The sequence below is a fragment of the Pongo pygmaeus genome, chromosome 11 (genome assembly GCF_028885625.2).
Source record: "Pongo pygmaeus isolate AG05252 chromosome 11, NHGRI_mPonPyg2-v2.0_pri, whole genome shotgun sequence".
Classification (NCBI taxonomy): domain Eukaryota; kingdom Metazoa; phylum Chordata; class Mammalia; order Primates; family Hominidae; genus Pongo; species Pongo pygmaeus.
In genome coordinates, this window is record NC_072384.2 from 32,822,631 (window position 1) to 32,838,810 (window position 16,180).

The 16,180-nt window shown below is 38.1% G+C and overlaps 1 protein-coding gene across 5 annotated transcripts in view; it reads right to left on the reverse strand.

The window, feature by feature from the left end:
* The window catches only part of NCKAP5 (NCK associated protein 5), a 996,626-nt gene that overhangs the window by 860,565 nt on the left and 119,881 nt on the right, over positions 1–16,180 (reverse strand). The window contains exons 1-2 of one of the 5 annotated variants that reach the window (XM_063647381.1): positions 5,361–5,407; positions 4,044–4,139 (exon numbers count right to left, since the gene is read on the reverse strand). The exons of the other annotated variants lie outside the window; for them this stretch is intronic. The gene's annotated coding sequence lies outside the window, so the exon portion shown is untranslated. Of the gene's footprint in view, positions 1–4,043; positions 4,140–5,360; positions 5,408–16,180 lie in introns of those variants that run through there. 5 annotated transcript variants of the gene reach the window in all.

The following is a 16,180-nucleotide window of genomic DNA, read 5'->3' on the forward strand; positions in this document are numbered from 1 at the left end:
TTTTAGAGAAATATCTGTATTCCAAATATCAATTCAGATTTTTGTCCATTTTAATTGGGTGATTTGGTTTTTATTATTGAGTTCTAAGAGTCTTTTTACATATTCTGGTTAGAAGTTCCTTGTCACATATAATATTTGCAAATATTTTCTCCTATTTCATGGGGTTTTTTTTCTTTCCTGCTAATATCCTTTGAGGCACATTTTTTTTAATTTTACTGATGTCCAAGCTATCTATTTTTTATTGTTGCTTATGGTTTTGATATCAGATCTGAAACTATTGCTTAATCCAAGGCAGTGAAGATTTACTTCTATTATGGAAGTTTTATAATTTTAGCTCTTACATTTAGGTCTGTAATTCATTTTGAGGGTTTTTTTGGTAGGTTTGAGATAGGAATCCGAATTTCCTCTTTTATACATGAATCTCCAGTTATCCTAACATTATTTGTTGAAAAGATTGTTCTTTTTCTCACAGAATTGTTTTGGCTCCCTTGTCAAAAGTCTATTGACCATAAGTGAGAGAATTCATTTCTCCACTCTTAATTCTATACCTGTGATATATATGTCTAGCCTTATGTCAGCACAGTACTATCTTGATTACTATAGCTTTATAGTAGGTTTGAAATTGGAGGTGTGAATCTTCCAACTTCATTCTTTATTTTCAAGATGATTTGGCTGTTTTTGATATCTTGCATTTCCATATGGAAATTCATATGAATTTTAAGATCAGCTTATACATTTCTGCAAAAAATCCAACTGGGACATTGCATTGAGTTTGTAGATGAATCTGGGGAGTACTGCCATCTTAACAATGCTAAGTCTTCTGGTCCATGAAAATTTGATGTCTTTCCATTTATTCAAGTCTTAATTTCTTTCAACAATATTTTGTAAGTTTTAGTGTACAAGTCTTGTACTTCATTTCCTAAATTTATTCCTAGATGTTTTATTCTTTTTGTTCTATCATAAGTGGGAGTACTTTCTTAATTACAGTTTGGATTGTTTATTGCATTGTATCTTCTTTAAGCTTCAAATTGAAAAACTAGTTCATATTTCCTTCATTCATTCTAACTTTTTTGTTCTTTGCTTTAAAAGATGCATTTTTACTTTAGCTGTAATATATTTTCTAGTTTTATTTTTAAATCTTTTTATTAAGTCATGAAAAGACTCATAGGGTTGTATACAGTACATTTGAATTAAACAAATTGAGATGCTTAGCCTCCTCTATTAAATCACTTAGAATAAATTATAAGACTTCCATCATCTTTCACCGGCACTCATTAAACTCTTCCTAAATGTACAAAACTAACAATATCTTAGCTGCCCACATTTGCTGACAATGCATGTAACCCCATCAACAAGCAAACTGCATTTAACTCCTATAACCTCAGAAAAACACAGTTGTTAAGAGACCAAAACATAAATACCCTCATCATTTCAAGCTTGTTGCTTAATATTTGCATTTCATTCCATTAAAGAAATAATTTCCATTGACTGCCAAAACAAACAAACCATTGCACCATAAAGCCAAATTTTAATTTTACTTTAAGGAGACTCCATGCAAACCCTTTTGAAGGCACTACTCTACTATTGCCTTTTAAAATTATGCTAACATTGTTGAAGGTATAAAATATAATTATTTGTCTCAGGAGAGAAATAAAAGAAATTGTGGTTACTTTGTCTTTTCCTTAGAAATATAATATTAATTCAAACTAAAGAAGTCAAATTAGGTGAGTGGCTCTTAAAAACTTTGAGAATCAGGGGAAATTAAAATACATTTAACTTGCAGAGATTTTTTAGCCTAATTTGAATGATTCATGATTATTCTAAAGCCAAGCCATGGAAGAAATGGACCTCAAAGTAAAAATCTTCCATAAAATAATAGTTGAGTTAGATATGTAACTTTTACAGGTAAATTCTCTGGCATATATGAACAAATAAACATTTCTGTGATCAAAAAAAAACTGAGCTCAGAGAAGGAAGAGGACACTGAAGTCTTGGACCTACTGACTTCTGTGTCCAGATGGACACAAAAATGGGAAAGAGTTTGACATCAAATATATATCAGGCACTAAAAGCTTTCCATAAATGTTGGGAGACAAAGGCCAGCCAGCTTACTTCATGAAAACATAGTCTGGGAAAAGGGTCCCTCAATCTTGAAAGAAGGATTGTGAAAAGTAATTACTGCCTGGGGTCACAGCTTACATATGATGTTGATCTGCATAGTGGAAGGAAAGACGGTCTGAAAGATAGGACTTGAACCAAGTCACTTGATAGCTCAGCTTCATCTGAGATGTTTCCAGTTTTTTTTGTTGTTTTTGTTTTTTTTTTTTTTGAGACGGAGTCTCACTCTGTTGCCCAGGCTGGAGTGCAGTGGCGCGATCTCGACTCACTGCAAGCTCTGCCTCCCGGGTTCACGCCATTCTCCTGCCTCAGCCTCCCAAGTAGCTGGGACTACAGGCACCCACCACCACGCCCAGCTAATTTTTTCTATTTTTAGTAGAGACAGGGTTTCACCTTGTCAGCTAGGATGGTCTCGATCTCCTGACCTCGTGATCCACCCGCCTCGGCCTCCCAAAGTGCTGGGATTACAGGTGTGAGCCTACATGCCCGGCCCCCCAGTTTTATATTACAGAATAGATGCATCCAGTCGCTCATAAAACCTAGTTCTAGTTGGGGTGTCTGGTAAGCTTCCCAGAGGCATCCATAAATCCTCTAGGTGAGAAGTGTGCACAGAGATGAGAGGAAGCTCCAATTCAAGATGAAATTGACAGTTTAAAGCACACAAAACTAAGAAGACAAGCAAAATAAAAAATACAGATAATTCAACATCAAACAAATGAAAACAATGAAAAGCTAAAACTGACATTAAAAAGAAATAAAAACCAAACATAAAATAGAGTACCATTCATAAAAAGGATGAGAAATGTGATACAAGAACAGGCAAATAAGAAACAAAAACAAATGTATAGGAAGAAGATCTACTATAAATCTACAGAAAAAAACTACGGTCTGAAATGAAATGCCAATAAGACAAAATCTAGAAAAGACAATCAAAGGAATAATTAATGAATTAAAAACTTACGCTGATGAATCCACCTAGAATAAAGCACACAGAAAAAAGTTGAAGAGAAAAAATATCCATTCAAAGTCCCCAAAATGTATCTAAGGAATTCTGAAAAGAGAAAATAGAATAACATAGAGGAAATATCCTAAGAGATAACGGCTGAGAAATTTTCAAAACGGAAGAACATGTGAAAAATACTATACAGGCTGGGCGCGGTGGCTCACGCCTGTAATCCCAGCACTTTGGAAGGCCGAGGTGGGCGGATCGTGAGGTCAGGAGATCGAGACCATCCTGGCTAACACGGTGAAACCCTGTCTCTACTAGAAATACAAAAAGTTAGCTGGGTGTGGTGGCACGTGCCTGACAGTCCCAGCTACTCAGGAGGCTGCAGTAGGAGAATTGCTTGAACCCGGGAGGCAGAGCTTGCAGTGAGCCGAGATCACACCACTGCACTCCAGCCTGGGTGACAGAGTGAAACTCCATCTAAAAATAAAAAAGAAAAAGAAAAATGCTATGCATATCATCATGTATACTATTAAAACCATAAAAACCTCAAGTGAAAGACAAAATCCTAAAACTTATGAGAGATGTTTTTAAAATAACATAAAATGAAATCCTATTAGAGAGCTACACTTCCAGGATATTTCTAGTTAGCAAAAATTAATGAATGAACACAAGACAATGATGTAATCAAAGTGTTTAGGGCAAATAACTGTGAACTTAGAATTCCAAATTGAGCTAAAACATAATCCAAGAATGAGGGAAAAATAAAAACTTTTTAGACTTACTAAAAACACACATTTTTACCTTCCCCTGACACTCATTAAAAATAATTAAGGATACACTTTAGCAAAAAATGAGAGAGAAGGAGTAGAATACAGGAGATTGCAGTAAGCAAAGACATGGATCAAACATGTTTATAAATCTAATTATCTATGTCCATTAAAAATAGCAATTGAAGGCCAGGAACGGTGGCTCATACCTATAATGCCAGCACTTTGGGAGGCTGAGGCAGGTGGATCATCTGAGGTCGTGAGTTCGAGTCCAGCCTGGCCAACATGGTGAAACCCTGTCACTGCTAAAAACACAAAAATTAGCCAGCCGTGGTGGTGTGCACCCATAATTCCAGCTACTCGGGAGGCTGAGGCATAAAAATCTCTTAAACCCAGGAGGCGGAGGTGCAGCGAGCCAAGATTGGCTACTGCACTCCAGCCTGGGTGACAGCACAAGACTCTGTCTCAAAAAAAAATCACAGTGGATTTCAATGGGTAAGGGAAACACGATAAGGTCTTAGTTTTATTTTTAAAGGGTATAAATATACCAAATAAATCTTATTCTTTGTTATAAATATATAAGTATTTTATATGTATATACATTAAAATTAATAGGCATGTCACAAATTGTAAGGTAACCACTAAACAAATAACAAAATTATCATATCAAATCCAAGCAGAGGGGTAGAAATAAAAAAACATAAAAAATTCAATCCATTTGAAGGTAACTTCGTGAATTTTTGTCTCATTGTCTTTCCTACTTTGTTAAAACTTTTAATTGAAAAAATATAATAATATGATAAATTTAAAATCACAATATTTTAAATGGAAAAGAGAAAAGTAAGAGGATTCAACTAAAGTAGGGAACTACATAAATGAGAACCAAACATGAGAGCAACATTCACAGAGAAAATAGCCTAATTTAGTAATAAAATTAAATCAAAGATGGCTACAATAATTTAAATACATTTTATGCAATATATGGTAATTACATCACGGTCCTTCAAACTCATTATATGCTCATACAGCCTTTAGAAAAATCATTGCCAAGATTATTTAAAGAAACATTCCTGACTGTATACATAATATGTGGACTGGAGGCAAAGAAAGCATCATAAGCATCTTTTCTCCTTTAGGACTTGGCTGAGTTCTCAGCAATGGTAGACAGTTAATAATTTTTTGTTGAATAAATGTTTGCCAAAAAAAAAACATGAAAAAGAGTAAAACAAAAAAATTAGTGTTAACATTGGGCTGTAACTACATGATGTTGACTAAGAAGTTTATAAAGGAGATTTTTTTTAAGTGTCAGATCTTTCACAAAATAGAGAGGGCTGGGAGCTAGGCTGAGGACTAAGTCGCCATAAACAATGCCCCAAACCACTTTGCAAAACTAGGCTGAGGAGGAAGCTACTACTGCTGCTGCCTCCAAAACCCAGTTTCTCCCATGAACTCCCTCAAAAAAATGTCCCCACCTGTTCAATAAAATGGAAGGGTTTGCACAGGGATTGTTTGCACACTTGACTCACTTCAGGACTGAATTCTCTCACGTGGTACATCTGGTTGGTGGAGCTCAGATCATACGCCTGCATCCCAGCTGTGAGGCTGAAAATTTGAGTTCTGGTTTCAATGTTGGGGAGGAGATGGTTATATCATGGGGATGTCCCTAAACATAGAAAAGCTGTTCATGAGATCACAAGCAGTTGTGAACATGACAAATGTCTATGACAATACACTTAAAAAAATGGGAATGCATACTCCATAATTCTCCACCTACAGCTATGTACTAAGTATAATTTAATGTCATTAAGTATTCTTCCACAGTACCATATTTGAGGACTGCCCAGTATCTCATTAATTGGATGTCCTATAATCCTATAATGTTTCAGCTACTCCTTATTGGACATGTAGGTGGTTTCCAAATTATAGTAGCTTAACTTTGGGAAAATCCATGATCATTTGCTTCATGGAAAGGTGGAGAGATTGCTAATGTCCTCCACCACTACCCTGTCATCCCACGCTATCCAATTTTAAACCTTCCTTAGCCTTCAAGTAGCAAACCTCAGAACATGCCGTCATATTTCACAGTGCCGGTGAAATCACAGTTCTCCTTTCCTCCCTGCTCACATAACCAGTAGTGGCTCCAATGTTTGCACAGACTACCTTGACATCTTCTACACTGAAATCTTCATCCCATCACCATTTGAGGGGTCCATCTGAATAGCTATGGATTATGTTCTTGTCATCTCCTGGAAATTCTTAAACTCTGCAGACTATACTTCTGATACTCCCTTCACAATGAAACCTGAAGGTCTTCTACTTCTGGTGCAGTATTGGCATATGGATAAAATCAGGAGTTTTAGGGTGGTGATATAAAATTGCTTAAGTAAGTTAGTTTCTCTGATCTCCACTTTTCTTATTTATAAAATGGAAATAACAACACTACGTATACCATAGGTAGGATCATAATACTATTGACCTTGTAGGATTGCTATAAGGATTAAATGAGATCATTTATACAAAGTATGATATGGTTTAAATGTTTTGTCCCCTCCAAATCTCATGTTGAAATGTGACCTCCAATGTTGGAGGGGGGACCTAGTGGGAGGTATTTGGGTCAAAAGGGTGAATCACTCATAAATGGCTTGGTACTGTCCTTGCAGTAATGTGTGAGTTCTCATTCTATGAGTTAACATGAGATCTGGTTGTTTAAAAGACCTGGTGCCTCCTCCCTCTCTCTCTTGTTCACTCTCTCGCCATGTGATATACCAGCTCCCCCTTTGTCTTCCACCATGATTGTAAGCTCCTGAGGCCTCACCAGAAGCCAAGCAGATGCTGGCACCACACTTGTACGACCAGCAGAACCGTGACCCAGTTAAATTTCTTCTCTTTATAAATTACCCAGCCTCTGGTATTCCTTTATAGCAATGCAAAATGGACTAATACAAGGTACTCAGCACAGTACCAAGTAAGTGTACGAGAAATGTTAGCTATTCAAAGTAACCAGATAAAATTGTCTCTTTTTGTAGATCACTGGAAGCTTCACATCCAATAGTATTATTTCAGTCTGATATTATCACTTCTAAGTTTGAAAAATGAAATTTTCATCAGCACCAAAACCTCTAGTCTATTGACTATCATTATGGCCCCAGGCCTTCAGCCTTCTCCATCTTTATTTCCCCTGTGGGAAATGAAGGTCTACCAAAAGACCTACAAAATCTACCAAATTTGGGGTCTAGAAAATCAGCCTCACATGCTCCTTATGAAAACTGTACCTTTATTTCCCTAAAAACAATCAATACTTATTTCTTCCTTTGTGTGTCTACAACTTGTTCCCCTTCTGGGGTACTTCATTCGGTCTTGGAGTATTACAGTGTGGACTCACAAGCAAGTGGTAGGTGTTTGCTTGTCTGTCTTTCCCACTAGATCGGTTCCCCTCAAGGACAGAAGCCACAGCTCATTTATCTGATTATCTCTATCCCAGTACTGAATATCTAGAACAAGCTTATCTTGTTTGAAATGAAGTTAAACTCCTGAGCAATGGATTTCTTTGCAAATAACTTATGCTGCTTCATGCCTACTTAGAAATAGCTGATGATTTGTATCTTAACAGCTTTGATTTGTATCTTAAATTAAAATTGCCATGTCTGGAAACTGATGCACCCAGAAAAATCTGAGATTTCATTCCTCTTTTATATTACCTTTGGTTACCTCAGGTTACTTATTTGGAAAAAAAAAATCTCTTTTTCATTATTCCATGAAATATTCCTTCAGAATATTCTCTTATTAAAATATATACAAATATACATGTGTACACACAAACACACAATATATCATTCTTTTACAAAAGTAATCGTGAATAACTTCTTAAAGTAAAAAGTTAAAATTATGTAGAAACCTATATGGAAAATACATGTACATATTTAATATGTAAGCTTTTTAATAAACATAAATGATACCATATTATACATATTTCTTGACAATTTGATTTTTTCCCCACTTAATAATATGTCACAGAGGTCTTTCCATGTCAAGATACCAATAGCTCTTCTTCAATTCTTTAATGATGACTCGGGCTCCATGGTGTGAATGGAGTATTATTTGTTTGATTCTTTCCTTCCCTGCTGATGGGCACTTCACCGGCAAATAACTTATCACTACTGCAGATGCTACTGCAGTGTGCATTCTTGTGCATGTCTCTTCACACAAATGGATGAACTGTTTTCTAGGATAAATAGCTAAAGGTGCCCTTTCCTTTCAAATACAACCAAATTTCTATTAATCTAAATCACTGTCTCCTTCCTGTTCTATCCCAACGATTACTTATACTTTCAGTTCAGAAAGGCAGAGAATGATGCCCACAACTTCCCAGAAATGTAACTATCAGCCTTCAGAATCAAATTAACATCTCAAAGTCTCCCCTGCCTATAGAATAATTCATTTGCAAGCCACTCTGATCAATATCATTAACCCAGAACTCCCATGACCCCATATTATTCACAGCCTCATCTTAAGGGTAGTTCTCCATAGTTTTGAAAGTCTGTTTAAGGCATGCACGAAGACAGAACTCCCCTGGGTCCCTACAAAACGAGGGCTTATACAAAGTCCTGATCAGGCACTGGGAGGGGCACTCAAAAGGAAAGAGATGTAGAACTAAATATCAGAGGCAGCTAGTGTGGACAATCTCAAGCTACAATCAGTTTTTTCTTCATCTATTTTTCTTCATTATCTCTTTTAGAATACTAAACTTTTTGCTCATGCTACTCTGGCAAGATTGCCTGCCTAGTTCTGCTTGAAGTTAGTGTGGCAGGAGATGCAGAAACAGCCAAGTTGGGTGACCAAATTCACAAGGTGCACCTAGCTAGCAGAAGCTGGCTGATGCGTTTGGTCCTCTACTTCCCTCTGCCCATAGTTTGCACAGATGTAGGAAGCTGCTGTCCAAGGCAGAGAGTGAAGGAGATGACGGAAACTGAAAGACAGGTATGACCTCTAAAAATATGCATATTTGTTTCCATTGATCAGCATCATGATACAGAGTTTGATAGGTTGCATATCTGCCTGTGGGCTCTGCCATCCCACAAGCGCAGGCTCCAAGTCGAATCTACCTCAGTGGCTAACACACCTAGCACCCACTACTAGATCTAACAATCTACCTTGTTATAATGCTTTCATTGGCACTCACTAACTATGTATCTACCTGGCCTAAGAAACAAAATTGAAACATTTTGAAGTTATGTGTGAGAATTTGTACCTTACAAGAAGATAGCATAGAAGGGAGGAGGGGAGAGGCAGGATTCAACAGTCCAAACATTTATCTTTTACAATGATAAAAGACATATAATGGCTTAAGCATAATCCCAATGACATTGGAGAAAATGATACACAAACCTCTTCATCAGGAAAATACTGTTGTTTTTGTAGAAGATTGATACTGTTTGCTAAAAATGCCCTGAAATTATTTTGGTTTGTTATGGTACTAGATTCGATTAGTTTAATTTGGAAATCTGAGCCTGAACAAAATAACATTCTGGTTTTGTCTAACTGAAAGGGCAAAACCAGAAATGCTGAAACACAAATACATGTGCTCATAAGCACACAGGCAACCCCCACCCCCGCCTTGCATGTGTGCACACACACACACAAACACACAGACGCAGAACACATCTTAACCATGCCCAATTGGCTGAGCTCAGATCTTCAGATACAGTGAAGTACATCCAAGAGGAAGCCAAAGGTGAAAAAGTGCCCCCACTGAGGAGTATCTGAGTGAACAGATTTGCAGAAAGGACAGGAGAAAGAGAAAGAGTCACGAAACTCATTATTGCGCAAGAGATTATATATTTTCAAAACGGTAGAAAGGGCTTAAAAGGAGTATTTAGAAGAGTACAATTTATCAGATTTTCCACAATGACTGCCTCTGTTGAACTTCCCTGGAGCATTCTTCAGCTCTGTGTGATAAACCTGCCATCCCGCTCATGTATACTCCACTTACCAGATATACAAGCTGCGCTATAGAGTTTCAAGGGCTATCACGCGATGTGTGCTTTGACATAAGGGCACAGTTATCCTGAATGTGGCTCACTCAGTGGGGCTTTGGAAGAGGAGAGGGCAGTGCTCAATGATTGAGGGATTCCCCCACCCTGTGCCTAGAATGTGCCTGTTCCCAGCACCAGCAGGCAAAAACAAAACAAAACAAAAAACCCAAAACAACAACAACAAAAAAAAACACTTGGTGTAAAGCCATTTCAGGCACATGAAAACTCTGAGAGACATAATGAGCCCTCCCATTAATTCTACAACCCTGTCTAGGCATTGTGCTAACCTGGAATGCTTGGGTCTAGGAAAAAGAGCAATTCTTTGTCCAATGCTTCAAAAGATTGAGAAGCGGGTGGGGCAAGCCAGGAGGGGGAAAGAAAGCAGACAAATGAACACTCTTTTTACAGAACAAGATCCCTTTCTTATCAGTCCAATCATCAATCTTTAGTTTTCTGAACATTGTTGCTATATGCTCAAATTGTCCAAGGTATCATGAGGGCATGAAGCAAGTAGAAGTCAGAGCCCAAGTTTTAAAAAGTTTTACTGTTGTCAGGGAAACAAGATTCATGCACGTTAAAGTATTAGAGTACATTCTTTTTCTGTTTATGTACTTATTTCCAACCTCGTTCCCCCAAAGGATTTGTGATTACTTACAAAAATACACACAAAAACCAAATGATAAAATAAATAAAAAATAAACGGGGAGGATATAAGTGGGAAAATAATAAAACTAGGGTCAAGATAAATACAGGAATATACAGTATGCTGTCCAGACTAGAGGTGGACTACAAGTTTTGAAAACCTTAAGCACAGGCAGTAAATCGCACTGGGTGCTCTATGCAGAGCCGACTGGTATGAATACGGCAGAGCAATGAGTTGCCAAATCTAGCTGTTCAGAAACGTCACTTATTAAAGGCTTTCAAAAACTCCATAATGAACCTGAATTCCTGGGGCAGGCAGGCAGGGAAGGAATGCTGGGAATCTGCATTTTTAATGTTGTCAGCCCAAACTTGGGAACCACAACTGCAGGGATTTGGAAATGGCGGGGGGGGAGAACTCAAAAAATCGATTCCAGGAATTACGGTGGTTGTGGATCTGAAGTGGGGCCTCTAAGTTTAGATGGAGTTTAAATAGGTGGAGATGAGGATAGAAGACATTCCAAGTAGAAGTGTGGGCTGGAGCCAAATCACAGAAGCAGGAAGCAGCCTGAGACCACAAAGGAGACAGCATCATCCCTAGTCACCCTGGAGCAGTAGTAAGGGGACTTAGGACACTAATTTATCGCTCAACCCACTCAATTTTGAGCAAATCCCAAAAATAATTAAAGAGGCTATATACATAATAAATGAGTTATATACAGAAATAGAGATGGTAAAATGTATATATTTGTTATCTATTGCTGTGTACCAAGTTACCACAAATTTAGTGGCTTAGAATAATTCACATTTATTATCTCACAGTGTCTACGAACCAGGAATCTGAGCAGAGCTTAGCTGGAACCTCTACTCAGTTCTCACAAGGCTAAAATCAACGTGTCAAGTGTCAGACCTCAGGTGTCTGGGGTCTCATCTGAGGCTCTGGGGTCTCATCTGAGGCTCTGGGTCCTCTGCCAAGCTCATGTGGTTTGAGGAAGAATTTATTTCCTTGCTTGTGTCTGTAAAGCTCATGCTGACTTGCTTCTTCGAGGCCAGCAGCAGAATCTCTGAGGCTTCTAGTTTCTGACCCCTAGTTAATCTTTTAAGGAGCTTGCCTGATTAGGTCAGGCCCACCCAAGAAAATCTCCTGTTTTTATTCACTCAAAGTCAAGTGATTAGGGACCTTAATTATACCTACAAAAGTCCTTCCACAATTGCCATATAATGCAATCTAATCACAAAAGTGATATCTGTCATATTCTCAGGTTCTGTCCTCACTTGGGGAGGGAATCGTACAATGGGGACCTGGATCTTAGATTCCATCTTAAAATTTTGCTTTGCCACAAAGTACAAAGTAAAGATGAGAGAAAAATGTTGCAAAGGTAAGGTATATGAACCAACAGAACATTGGTAATTACACATGTCAACTTGGCTCTGAGCTTCCCGGCAGTTGAAGTACAAAGGAGTTATGACCCAGTGATTTCTTAGTACTCTGATCAGTTCCTAGTACTGACTTATACAATATATTTCTCATGTCTATTAGAAATCATGAAATACAGCATCAAAATAAAGTGAAAGATACAAAATAAAGTCAGATGGAATTTGATCCAAAATAACTCTTTGACAAGTATGGGATATGTTGACTCTACTGATACAATGGGAAATTGGCAATGACAAGAACCAAGTTCATTGGGGTGCTTGGTCAATATCAGGTACCATGGGCTGGTGATTGGGGTTCCTATAAAAGAATCAGCGGTGAAGAGATACCAGGAGTTGTTCCAGGGAAAGGGAAGAAACTGAAGTCACACATGAACTGAAGTTACGAGTCACAGGGATCTAGGTGTGGAGGAGATGAGAGCAAAAGTTGAAGCACTGCATAGCTACCAACGAGTCTTGCAGAAAGGTTATCCTTTCTGCAACCTTGAAAGTGTTCTTGTTGTCTTGGTGTTATTTGGCCACCTCCCTGTGGAACAGCTCTTCCCCGGGACATCTTACAGGCATCATTTGATGTCTGTCAGAGCTGATCAAACATCTCTGCTTTGCTTTACAATTCTCATAATTGGTTCTAAGCATTCAGTAGCATGAACTGCTTCACCCTGTGTTCCATTGGGACTCTATAATGAACCTGCTTTTGCCTGCAAAATGCTCTTCTTTCTTCCACTGACTAACATATTATCTCTTTTTGTGACCTCACTCAATTCCACCACTGTCTGCCTTCCTTGAATGGCTCTCCTCTACTCATAGAGTCAGCACTGTCTGTGTAATTGCTCTGGCTTAATCTGGTCTTCTACAATCTGACTATCTGGTCCACACAATGTCCTCTTCGTTTTCTTTCATCTTCAAATTTCCGTGCAGCTCACTATATTGCATATACAAGGCTTATAGATCAAAAAGGCCTTGGAATCCTCCAGCTTACCTGCCTTTGCAATGAAGCCCATTCCAGCATTGTCTGAGGACTTCCAGGGAAAGGAACCTTTTTCATAAGTTCTCACCTTGTTTCTAAGTGAACAAAAGTTCTTCCTAACATTAGACCACAGTAACTTCTCTTTAACTTCCATTCTTAGTCACAGTGCTGCTTTCTTGAGTAAATTAAAATACCACACTTCCTTTCATATATTGTTCCTGGGAATATAAATTGGTACAATCCCCTTGAAAGACTGTTGGGCATTAGATCTGAGATACTCTATTATTGCTATGTGTAGCATTTACACAAGCACTCTCAACATATATGTGTATATTTGCTTACCAAGAGACATGAGAGACATGTGCCAGCATATTCATAATAGAACTATGTGTCATGGTCCAAAACTGGAAAATATCCAAATGCCCATCCACAGTAGGAAGACTATATGGTGGCAGAGTCACACAATGGAATATTATACAACAATGTGCATAAAATTATAATTAAACACAGCAATATGGATGAATCACACAAACATAATTTGAAGGAAAGAAGCCAGACACAAAATTACACATACTGTGTGATTCCAATTAGATAAAGTACACAAAAAGCCAAATTAATCTAAGCCACTGGAAGTCAGTATGGTGGTTACCTTAGAGAATGTGACCGAAAGGGAATTTGAGGAAGGCTTCTAGGGTGCTGGCAATATTTCTTGTTTTGAGGATTAGTGATATGGGTATATTCAGTTTATAAAAATTTATCAAGCTTTATACTTAGGTGCAATTATCTGTATGTATTTTATACTTCAACAAAAATGGTTAAACATCTTCCTCTTCCAAATGTCCCAAATAAATCTAATTTATTTAGCCATTTCTAATATGATATGGACTGTAGAATGTTCATGATTCTAGCCACCAACTTACAAAAACTTTTCATTTGTCAAACCTCTGATCATTCATTTGGAACTTATTCCTACTGATTGGTGTGTAGTATTCTTTAAACGCCCTACATGGGATTAACTCCTTCTCCCCACTATGTTATGAAACCCATAAAGATAAATGTTTTCCCCTTTGATTTTCCAGTAGCATGTGTATTCAGTGTAGATCGTACACTAAGAAAATACTCATCTTCCCTTCTCTTCCTTAGCAAGTGCAGATGAAAGTGGAGATTGAATTTACATAGGACCTATTTGATAAACCAATTCAAGAATCTTTCTTTTTTATTTCAATCAAAGTTTAATGCTAATGTATTCAGTGACGCCAAATTTTATTTTGTTTATTTTGCTCTCTGCCCTCAGGCTGATTGAGGAGTGACCTTTGCCTTGATTTATGAGCCTGTTTCAGACGTTTGGGTATGGAGAAATGGAGACTATTATTAAGCAGATCCCTCTAAAAGATCTGAGTAAGTATTTCTTATTTCCATTCCTCTCATCTTCATTGTCCATAAATTCATCCAATTTCTGAAAACCTTCCTTATAATTTTTTCTTCTCAAGAAGGAACATACTCATTTGGACAATGAGACAATGAGAAAGAAGTCTTCTTATTCCTGTAGTTAGTGGTATCATCCTTCCTGATAAGCTCAATAGAGGGTAAAATAAATGAGCAACAGAATACAAACCACATGCCTAGCAATGGAGAGAATTCTAGCTTCTAAATAATGAAATGAAAATAATATTTTTGGTGCTGATAATGCTTCTGGCTGATAGCTGGTCTTTCCAAAACAAATATCATAAGAGAAATCTGCAGACATTCACATCATGAATGCAGTTTTTCTCTCTGCACACACACTCATTTGCACACTTGGCACCTGGAATGCTTGGTTGGTACACAGTTTGCTGAAATTTCCTTTCTCATTTGGCACAACTTTTCCTAGATAACATTCATGAGCATCAGTCACCTCCACAAATAGCAAAGAGAGAGGCCAGCTTCTTGGCCACATTCGTATTCCTGCCACCAGGACACCTTTATAACCATACTTCAGACTACACACACACAGCCCTCGCTTACTCAGGTTTTCTATGTATAAAAAGACATATGAATGAAAGAGAGAGATATAATGAAATTATGAGTGTGCAGATTCTTACCAAGCCTGTTGAGGAACTATCTCTATAAAATTGAAGACACATGTCATTTCCTTATAAGATCATACAAAACATAGAAGGAAAATCTAAGAAAGCTACTCATGCAGAAACTATTTAATCAAAGGAGAAAGACAATTATAACATCTGTTAATCTTCTGTAGAGGTTATAATTAGATGCTTTGGAGAAACACCCTTTCAAGGGTGATCCTTTAACATCTGTTGTGAGGACACACAGCATTGTGCAATGACGAATCACCTCGGCACTTTGGAAAAACAGGGGACTTCTGAGATCACAGACACTGCCAGTGTCCCCAGGCTGCCCTCGCATGCAGCCCAGCCCTGAGCCCACTGCCCTGAGGTGGGGGCTTTCCTCCTTGGTGCTTTGATAATTGCCTGTGTTGTGAATCAGGCTGCAATCATTGTGTGACTACGAATAACAGGATCACAGCACCAGAAACGGCCTTGGGACCATCTCATCTTCTCCCCCTTCACTTTGCAGATGGGAACACTTGATCCTATGTCCTTTAGCTGGCTCATGGCAGGATTTTACAAATAGAATTGTTCAATTTCTCTGTTCAGATTACTCTCCACTCTACCATGCTGCTTGCTCCTTTTGGTCTCCCTTTCATTTGGCCTGTAATGTGGATGTGTTCTTTGTTTAATGAGATGAGCATTATAATAAAGTCCTAGGGCATTTGAAGATTATGGAGAGGTGGTCTTTTTCTCTGGTCTCTAGTTCAATGAGAAACACTGACCATGGTCCCTTCTTTGCTCTGGAGAGGAGGAGGAGGAGGAGCAGTAGAGATAAATGAAGATAAGGAGGGAGAATAAGAGCAAAAGGGAGGAGAAAATAGGAAAGGTGAGATGCAAATGGTGCAGAGGGAAGAATGAAGATAGAAGATTGAGAAATAAGGTGGAATAGACAGAGAGATGTGAAAGAGGAAGGGGGCAGCCAGGGAAGATGGTCCAGAACTACAGAAAAAGAATATTGAATGAAGACCCTAGAGAAGGAGTCACATCCTTCCTACACCCCTCTGACTGCGTTACCTGCTTCTACTCTACTTCAAATCAGCAGTTCTACACACACAGAAGACCACAGGATTTGACAATTTTGCCAAACGAAATGCAGAGATGATAAAGCCAGGGGCATCACATAAACAGATGCAATGTGCTGAGCAAAAAAACAAAACAAAACA